We start from the raw sequence: 10,716 nt of genomic DNA, 5'->3' as shown, positions 1-10,716 counted from the left end.
CTAGGTTGCTGATAATGAGACTCCCATAATTTTCAACAGATGAGGTTCAAGTTGGATAGCCAAGATGATGCAACCAGACAAGCTTGCACCCATGTTTTCAAGTCTACTCTGCGACAGTATCAGTATAACTTGAGGAAAACTCACTTTGAAGGCAAGGCTAACAGTGAACTTGCCCAAACATCTCCAGTGGAAAATATATCTGATGAAGACTGGAGAGGCCTCGTTAAACACTGGTCCGATCCGAAGTATCAGGTACATTATATATATATGTCATCAGATCACATGTTGAAGTCCTATTTACGCATGTGCCACACAAATCTATCTTCTTGTAGGTGAACTGTTCAAAGAACAAGGCCAACCGTACGAAAGTGAAATTCCAACAGACGACAAGATCTCGTAGCTATATTGCACACTACGAGGCTCTTGTAATTAGCTGTTATTTCACTATTTTCGTTGTACCATATTATCAGATCTATATTGACTTGTTCCAAATGTAGAGGAAAGCCTGCAAGGACCAAAAAGTACCTGAACCAAATGTTGTGGAAATCTTCAAGGACTGTCACACCAGCAAGAAAAAGGGCATGACTACACCAGTCAAAGCCGCTGTTGTAAGTCCTTAATCCTCATGCCTTTTAACTACTACTTACTCTGACTTGTGCCTTGAACTGCATGGTTTGCAGCCAATGTCTATTACTCTTTACAATTTTATACACAATTGTCTTAGCGTATCATTGCACCTTACAAGGTTTAAAAAAGAGGAGTGATGTTCCTTTGATCTTAACCCATAATCTAGTTCCGTGTTGGACTTGCCCACACAACGTTACAATTGCATGTTTGTCTGTTCTCAGTTGTTTTGTGATATGAATGACATCATACTATGCTTACCGTATTATAAACTTCGTCTCTTTATCCTTAGCCCTCAATACAATGTGAAGAAATAGACAATACATTAGCGATGGTACATGGTCATATGTTTGGAACCTGGTTTTATTATGTACTTTGCAATAAAATACAACTAATATTTTACATGGGTTCACCAGAATAAGTTCTGTATAGAGACCAAAGCTATTTTGTTTGGTTTTGCTGCCTCCTTAATATCTTCTGTTCTGGTACTACTAATGTAAAACCTCAACTTTTCAGCGAGCTATGGAAAAAATGGTGGAACCGCCACCTTCTGAAGGTGGCGAGGCAAAAATAACCGCAATGTCAGCTCTTGCTGCAGCGGGTCAATACCTGTCCACTAACAGTGCCAAAAGCACGTTCCTGCGTAATACTGGGTTGGTTGTTAAGGCAATATCGTCCAAACTGCCTCATGATCAAGATATGCAAGCTCAAAGCAATGTTGTATCTGCGCTCCAGACACAAGTCCATTCCCTAACAGAGACCCTTTGTGAAACAAGGAGAAACATTGCTCAATGTTGTCAAGATATGCATGGTTTTGAAACCAGACTATCAGACATTTGCTATGTTGTTCAGGAGCCTAGGGGAAATGAAGGCGAGGGTTATGGTGCTCCATCGGACAATACAGCATGAAAACGTAACAGTCAGGTCAAATGAACTAAGCTTCTGAACTTCTGGTGGTGCATTTATCTGCTAGACTGTTAAGTTTTATGCCAGCCTTCCTTTTGTTATATAGTTGTAATTTGTTTTGGTGCGATACAAAATTTATTCTTAACGTGCATCCACCGCCTGAAGAAAATAGCAAGCCATTTTTGTATAGTGTAGGGTGTTCCCTATATTTGCACTGGTGGCGATCTTTGATGCCGAGTGGATGTAATCTCTGCAATCGCCTTAATAGCCTAGCGTTAGTTTTGGCCTTATTTATTTCCTAGTCTTCTTTTTCCCTGGTTTGCTAGTGGCCGCAACTACCATGGGCCATATACAGGCCGTAGGATCCATGGGTCTCCTATGGGCCATCGATAAATGGGCCTGTAATCAGTGGGCCTCGGGCCGTCGGATAAATGGGTCTACATGGGCCATAATCGGGCGTAATTGGTATTGGCCCAGCATGGTAACAGGCCGTTAACAGGCCGTAGGACAGCAAAGGCTTAATTCTGTCATAGGCATAACGGGTCGTTAATGGGCCAGAATATAGGACGGGCTGGAAACGGCGCAACGGGTTAGCAGGCCAGAAACGGGCTGACTCTTGCCATGGGCCGAATTTGGACCATTAGGGTAACAGGCCAGTAACGGGCCGACTCTTGCCATGGGCCGAATTTGGCCTATTAGTGGAACAGGCCAGTAAAGGGCCGACTCTTGCCATGGGCCAAATTTGGCCCATTAGGGGAACAGGCCAGTAACGAGCCGGAAGTAATCGAGGGCCAAAAAGGAGCCCAAGAACGTATGGGCCGTCAATAGGCCGAAAGCTAACATGGGCTGGAAACAGCCCATGTAAATCACGGGCCGTTAACGGGTATAAAGAAAATTACTGTTCATTATGGGCTACAGTCACTGTGGGCCTTTACCTGGGCCGGCCTATTATGGCACACAAAAATCTTGTGGGCCTTTACGTAGGCTGGCCCATTATGGCCCGTGAAATCTTGTCGGCCTTTAGCTGGGCCAGCCCATTATGTCCGCAAAATCTCGTGGGCCTTTAGCTGGGCCGGCCCATTATGGTCCGCAAAATCTTGTGGGCCTTTAGTTGGGCCGGCCCATTTAAACTTGTTGGGCCGTGCCACGTGTCGACGTAGCATAGGCGCCTTCTGTCCAGTGAGTGGATGACATTTGTCCCGACGATGAGCCGACACATGTTTCCTCTAGCCAATGATGATTTTACATGTGGAAAATCCCCATTGGTCGGGGGGCTGTTAACGGGTTATCAGATCCAAAACCCGACTCGATAGCTTGACGGTGTTCCGTTACGATGGATGCCACGTGTCGGTCATCCTTGACGAAAGCACTTCTGTGACGCGTGATTTATCGTCATGGAAGTGGACACTTCCGTGATGATAATTTTGGTAATGTCATGGAACACTTCTACGACAGCACAGGTATGACTATCTTGATTCTGTCATAAATTTGTCATGGATGTACATGCATGACAAAAAAGCGACCTACTGTGCAAACACGTATCATCATGGAAGTGTATTTTTTTGTAGTGCACACTCCTCCAAGATTCATCTCATTCCATTGAACTATGTGAGCACAGGAACAATTCTTGTTTTCTGTCCAATTTTCAGTTTGTGAAGCAAGTGTATTTTATCTTGCTCTGTTATGGCTGATAATTTTCCCAGACCTTATCCTACCTATATAACCTATCTCGACAAGATTTGGGCTCATATCTTCTAGCAAATTGCCCTGAGGATTTTTCTGAAGTTTTTGGACAGAAATGATAGTTGTGAAGGAAGTACCATTTTGGTTAGTCCATTTGGTATGAACTTTTTATAGCAACATGGTATGTTCAAATCATGAGACTTTGCCAAGATTTAGCCTAATCCATCACACCTAGTGAGTGCTTCATCATGATTCAGTTTCTGGGTCAGTTTGGTGGTTGTACAGCAACTATGGTAAATAGTTGTCCATTTTACCTCCAAACTCCCAGGACCGTAGTCTTTTCTACCCCAAGCATCCCAGACATCAAGTTTACTTTTACCCTCTCTGATTTACTCTCTAGGATGTGGTCAAGTTTGCAGCAGTAAACTTGTGGAGCTTGTTTTACTCAGCTCCATTTATCTCTGCCCGATCCTTTACCGTAGTAATACTCCATGCTGGAAGGACTACGCGGTAGACATGATCTTACCTCAGTAAAAACCCCAGAGCGCGCCATGCTAGTGGTGACCACGAGTGTAACCAGCCAAAACAGTGGTCTAGCCACTGTTGTCGTCGGCATCGCTGCCCCGACCGTCTCTGGCCTCGCCATTAATGCCCAGCAGCTCCCCCACGTTGTCGTCTTCCCTCTGGACCGCTGCCCCCCTTCGTTCTCTTCTCCGGCGAGCCGTGCCAACGGCCGGAATAGTGCGCTCCTGTGCATCGTCCTCTTCCTCCCCGATGCCTTCTTCCTCCGTTTGTCCGCATGCTTTGCTCGTCTCCGTGACTCTCTGGCACTCATCCGCACCCTCCTCGTCGCCTTCCTGCACGCCCCTGTGACTGCTGTGGCCGGCAGAGCCTCGGCCGGACACGTTCGGTGGTGCCCAGCTCGGGTGCTCCTCGTCCGGCAATAAATAGCCCGTCCGCAACCCTCCCCGAGCAAGCCAGCCCTCCCAACCTCCTCTCCACTCCCTCCGGTCCACCCCAGTGCATGTGCCCGGCCGAATCCCTCGCCGAAGTCCGGCAATTTAGCCGGAGTTCGTCCACGTCCTCCGCGCCCACCCCCACTCTCCGGCCGTCCCCTGCCCAGTCTGAGCCCATGGATGGACGCGCCACTCCTCGGCGATCCTCCTTGGCTAGCGGCCCCTCCTTTTTTCCCCCACCGGAGCCACCCAACCACCGACCCCGCCGCCCTCTATCTCTGGCCGCCGCAGACGTCCACGGCCCCGGCGCTGTAGGCTGCCCCGAGCCCCTCCGAGGCTATCTACGGGCGCGGCATGGAGTGGCAGAGCCGCCGTGCGCGTTGCCCGGCCCTCCCATGCCTCCAGTTGCCGGCCCTGACGAGAGCCCCGGCGCTCCTCTACCTCGGCATCGCACTGGATGAGAAGAACCAGGCAAGGGAGAGAGAAGATGCCATGGGCCCCGCCTATCATTGTCTCAGCGCTAACGTGGCAGGCCTACTGACTGGATTAAGTGGAGACGCATTCGCGGCAGTGCGACTTCCCCAAGCGAAGGTGTACTCTTTTGCGGCTTCGAGCTGAAATACGTTTTCCCCGCGCAAAATCGCACTTACGGGAAGTACGCTTTCAGTCTCAGAAGGCGTATTCCTCCTCTACTTGGCCGGGTATACATTTCCCTCTCTGGAAGACGTATTTTCAGAGTAGACATGTTCTGTTTATGCTACCAGGGACCTGTTTGTAGAAATATTTTTACAGACTAGTCCCTGAGCTTTAAACGTCCGTACCTTTTTACGCGTAACTCCGAATCAGGTGAATCCAAAGCCCACGTCTTCATTTCGTCGAGCCCGTTCCGTTGATGTCATTTTCATAATATTTTCACACGGTGAAAATTACCATTTTGCCCTTGCCCGTAAACAGCCCCCTCCGAGAGAGAACTATTTCTAGCAAATCTTTCCGCGATCGTTTCCCACTTCTTCCCAGAGTATTTGTCGACCCCTAGGCAAGCCAACCTCTTATAATGAGCCCCGAACTTGCATGTTGACTTTGCTTGCACCTTGTGTGTGTGTAGTTGTAGTTGTTTCATATCGTTTTCGTCTGCAGTTATTCCGTTATGCTGTCTTGCAAGCTTGTGTTTTCATGATATATTTTGCCATGCTAATTAGAATGTTATTATTAATAATGCCATGTCACTACTCTACTTTATTTACATGTCATCATTATAAAATTATATGAGGATTGTAATGCACCGTTGATATGCTATTGTCATGTTCTTTATGTTATAGTTGTGCACTTGAGGAGTTTGATATTTTGCCATGCATTTGTATGCTGCATGCTCATTGTTGCATCCATGTTAAATATAATCAAGATGATGGAGAAGGAAATAAAATGACTTAATAATAACAAACCTCCTCCATCATCGATGGGATCGAGTCATAGTGCCGCCAAATCGAACTTTTTCAGTGCAGCCACATTTGCCTTTGTGGGAAGGCCTTAATGCGAGCTATTGTCGTGACCCCTCGTTGGTGCCTCCCACTAGGGAAGGTTATGGGCGTGCTTACCCTGATCAGGTAGGCAGACATAATCTTGTGTGCTCGTTGATGAGATTATGGTACCAAGTCCTCGAGTGGGATTGTTTTGACCACGGCGGTGGTCGGGGTGTCTTTGGTAGACACGGGGCCACCCAGGACCAGCTCATTGGGGATTGGGTCAGAGTGGCCGGGAGGGCGTCATGGCAGTAGGTCGGTTTCGTCAGAATGTCGTTGGTCCACCCGAATGGGATGACGAGGCCATGGGTTCCGTGGTGTGGGTACAGTGTGCTACCTCTGCAGAGTGTATAAAGTCTATCGATAGCAACAGTTCGTAGTAGGTCCCACTATCAGGTCTTGGTTGAAATGGAGGATAAACCGAAATAATTAAGTTGGTAAATAAATATGTGATAACAAAAATATGGTGACTTGGACTATGAGATAGTCGTGAGGAGTCACGATGATATTTTGATATGATCACGAGACGAGGTCTCGATGAGTGTTGGAGACCAAGTGTTGGTCATGGTTGTGATCGCCGGAAAGATCACTGTTCGATTGCGAGGCAACCCGTTGATAAGAGAGTCTGAGGGACTCAGTGTACAAGTTTGGTTACATTGCATGAGTAATATGTCATTGTTTGCATTTAAAGAACCATGATAGAACAGAAGATGATTGCATAAAGTTAATATGCTATGTCTGCATTGGATATTATTGGTAGTTTATTTTCAGCATAGTTTCGTGATGCCATTATGCCATGTTATTGCCATGTTAATAGATGTTATGATGTGTTCATGCTTAGTTGATTTTTTTATCTTCCCATGTTTAGTAATTGATATGAGGTAGGCTGTTGCATGCGCTCGGTTCTTGCTTTGTCTTCTGCTTGTATGGATGCTATGTATTTGGTTGTCTTGCAAGTACATTCAATGTACTGACCTAGCGTGTCATGCCAGTTTTGTAGGTCATACTTGTATTGTTCGCTTGATCCGTCATGCTAGGCCGTAACCTTGCCAGTCCTGTGAGTTGTGGAGCCCAGCCAGAGTTGTTATGCTGCCAAACCAAGACTTCCGCCGCCATTCAATCAGACTTCCGCTGTCGTTTAATAGCCTTAGGGCTATGCCAGATAATTGTATTCATCAATGATGTAATCTCATATACATGTATTTGATGAATATTCTTGTACCTGGAATGCTGTATTATGGACCTGTCGTGCGTCAGGTGTTATCCTGGGCTGACGTGCGAAGCCCCCCTGCTCCATGCGGACCAGGGTGCCACAGGGCATGGTATTAGAGCAGCCAGGTTGGCATAAGTTATCCTAATATTAGATCACCGCTACCATTAACCAGTAATGGCCCTAAGGGATTTGACCCATCCCTGCATCCGGCATGGCCACTCTTAATCAACAGGTGGCACAGTCGGGACCAACACGTCCTCACCCCGCTGTCCCTGCCTAGTTATCCGTGGAGCAAGTAGCAGCCACATCCTTTCTGGTCGGCCGCACCGCTTGCCCTTCGCCATTAAGGGAAAGGGTCCACACCATGCGGGCATGTCCCGCATAGCTGCCTATAAAAGCCCCCTTTCCGCTAGTCGTATCGCTCACTCCTCATTCAGCCATGTCCCTGCAGAGAAGCCTAGCTAGTAACACTCCAGTCATGGCTAGCACCCTCAAAACTACTAAGTTCCACAGCCGCACAAGCGTCGTCAACCATCCTGGCTTTCCACCCCTTCTTGCTGAGATGCTCACCCAAGCCTTTGGCTATGATGCTAGCCCCGACTACCTGGTGTTCCAGTCAACACCCGTTCCTCACCTTCATCGCTATGATGCAAGGGTGCACATCAGCCCCGGCCCCGCAGCAGATGGCCAACCGTTGGTTTTTCAGGATAGAGCCATGCCTACCACTGATTTGGCCATCCAGGCCGCTGCTGTGAAGGCAATCCTATACCTCCGAACCAAGTTCCTGCAAGTGGCAGATCGAAGGGAGTTCTGTTTCTTCCCCATCGTTACAGCGTCAGGAATTCAACCATCCCCCTCTATCCAAGGGAATGACCCCGCAATCGCTCGCCTGGTGCAGTATATCACTGCCCAGGGAATGATGATTTCAAGGATGCTTGCCGAATTCAGAACCTTGGACAACGATGTGGTGCGAGTTGTCAAGGAAGCTTACCGTGAGGCTTGTAAGTTCTCATCTCAAGTGGCTCACCGAACGCTATCTGAGCCAGTGCTACCCTCTCAGCCGGTGTTGTGGCCTCGGCCAAACATCATCACTCTCGACAAGACTCTTTTTCGAATCCACCAACAGCATATGCTTGGATCAATTTCAGCCACACCCCCGATAGCCGAACCCCAACCCATAGTGATCTCGGATGATGAAGATGGAGATTGGCTCAGTCTTCGTCCTCCCGGAGAGCCCCAGCAAAGCAAGCCCTCATCTTGATCTCAGCCGTGCAACTAGTTGTTTCTGCTAGTAGGTCAGTCTGTCAGTTCATTCCCGATACGAGGATAGAACCCTGTATCCCGAAGTGAGTAGTTTCGTTTAGCATGTAGAGCGCTCGTGCTTGGTTGTATGCTTGCACTGTTGTAACTCGTATGATGTGTTTATGCTTGCTTTCTTGCTTTTGGATTGTTGTGTTGGTTTGTCTCTGTGTTAAACAGAGATGTTTGACAGGGTTGGCAATGTGAGTTAACAAGATTTTAATCAGTAGAGCACATACACTAAACACAACATTTACTCGTCCCGAGTCTTCAATAAAATGCGCGCTGGTTCAGGTATATATATACCAGGATTATATATATACCCACTAGCATTAAAATGCTTTAGAATGATTTGTCTGCTCTGCTTTTCGTTGCATGATTTTTATCTCTATCTGTTTGTTAGTGTGGATTACTGTATAACACACACATACCCGGTTCACACACGAGTACCTTCGGGCAGTACTCGGGGGGATGCAAAGTCACATATCCCTATCTATCTGTGCATACCCCGTGTGTCGGATTTTCAAATCCAGAAACCTGCAGAGGCATTTCCGCCTGGAAATTCCTCGTCTCTAATTCTTTCTTCCGATTTTCATTTCTGGGGGAAACACTACCCACCTTATTTCATTCGAACTAGTACAACTACCCCGATATAGATTTCAACTCCGATTCTACCTCGACACCTACATTTCGTGGAGCTATCCGCGAAATTTTTCCGTACACCGTGTGATTCTTGAGCTGGCGCGGCCACCTCACCTGCATCTGGACCCCACCACCACCACCGTCACTGCCTTGCGTGGCGCAGGTAGATCGCCACCATCGCTCCACCACAGCACGTGATTACTCCGCCGGCGCAAAGCGACGGAGAATCAATCGTGGCGGAGGACCACCCAGTGCGCCACCTTCTCCCGCGTCTCGAGCCACCGCACCCAGCCGCGCGTTGTTCCGAGCTCGCTCATTCCTGATGAGAATCAGCAGGAGGAGTGACAAGCAGATCAGCGTGCCCAGCAGCGCTGCGAGGAACAACCGCAGCGCCACCAGGAACACCTCCTCGCCGAAGGAGCTCGGCTCGATCTCGCCCAAACCGAAGAGGTAGTAGAGCGGCATTGTGTTTGTGCATTGGAGGAGAGCCGCACTGCCGTTTTTATAGCCCAACCCCGGTGTACGGTGAGCGAGGTCCAGGAGAACCGCTCGTCGCTCGATCACCGGCTTCCAGGAGGCGAATCTGCGAGCAGTGCCGACAAGGTGCTGGCCTGCGACGTGAGTGCTCGCTGCACCGGCGCCGTGCACGCTGCGCACTACGGCACTAGGGTCCTCATCGCCCTAGAAGCTAGATGCGCGCTGCACTACGCTGCACGCGGAGCAGCGACGAAGAAGAAGCAGCAAGCCAGAGGTAGAAGAAGGAGGCTGCCAATGGGCCCTGGACCCACGTGTCAACAGGTGAAACCACTGTTCATTTGGGGCATCTAGCAATTTTCGGGAGTTTGATCTCGAATGCCCCTAGCAGTGGATACAACCAGGTTTGCCATATCCCTCCCCGGGTGTACCAATTATCGGCGCCCCTATCTCGTTTGAATTTGACCAAGGGGTTAAAAATTAACACAAAGGTTATTCTTTCATTTGTGCTATAACCCTAGCAATCTCGAGGATGATATTCTTTTGAAGGGGGGAAGAGTTGTAACAGCCCCAAAATTGGGTTATCAATTTTTGTGCTATTATTCTCTCCTGGCACTCATTTTCAAAATTTTCTCCTGAGTTTGCTGGATGACTCTGAGAAATTTTGTCATTTTCAACCTTTCAAAATCTTGCTCATGTCTTTTTCAGTGGGCAAGACCTCATTTGCATCATCCCAAACCCTCTCAAACCCTAATTCCAAACTTTTGGAATTTGAATGTGCCCTTTGTGATTACAAAGGAGCTATCATTTCCTTTGATCTGTTGATCCTCCCAATTGTTCCCAGAGATCCTCCTAACTTTCTGAACCTTGGATATGAAAAAATATTGCTAAGTCCAATGCAATATATTTGAATTATGATTTATTCCTTTTCTTGCCTTTCTGAGGAATAAAATCCAAAGGCCTAGCTAGTCATCTCCTAAATTCATGAGAATTGGTGGAGTTGATATTTATGCCTAATCCAAGCTCTGGCAAAGATATTGGACATAATTAAATAAGGAAAATTGCATTTTCCTATTTTAATCCAATATTGCATTTCTGTTAGTTTCCAAAGGAACTACCATTTTTATAGCAGGGAAAATTCCCACATAATTTGTGGAGCTTGTACTTGCTATATCTTCACCCTTTCCATCCAAACCCATGCACCAAAGATCATAATTTGAGCACATGATCCAATACAAGTTTCTACCCTGTCTGAAATTTTGCAAAGGAAGTGCTTTATTCCTTGAGCTATAGTTTGGCAGGGTGATTAACAATTACAATTCACCTCTGGATACCAAAAATCAGCTCAATCCATCTATCCAATCTTGGCAATTTTTCAAGTTTCTGTTCAGATTTGCTT

This window comes from Triticum dicoccoides, chromosome 3A, assembly GCF_002162155.2.
Source record: "Triticum dicoccoides isolate Atlit2015 ecotype Zavitan chromosome 3A, WEW_v2.0, whole genome shotgun sequence".
In the NCBI taxonomy this organism is placed as follows: Eukaryota; Viridiplantae; Streptophyta; class Magnoliopsida; order Poales; family Poaceae; genus Triticum; species Triticum dicoccoides.
The sequence above is the reverse complement of the archived record's forward strand: the minus strand, read 5'-3'. Positions refer to the sequence as shown.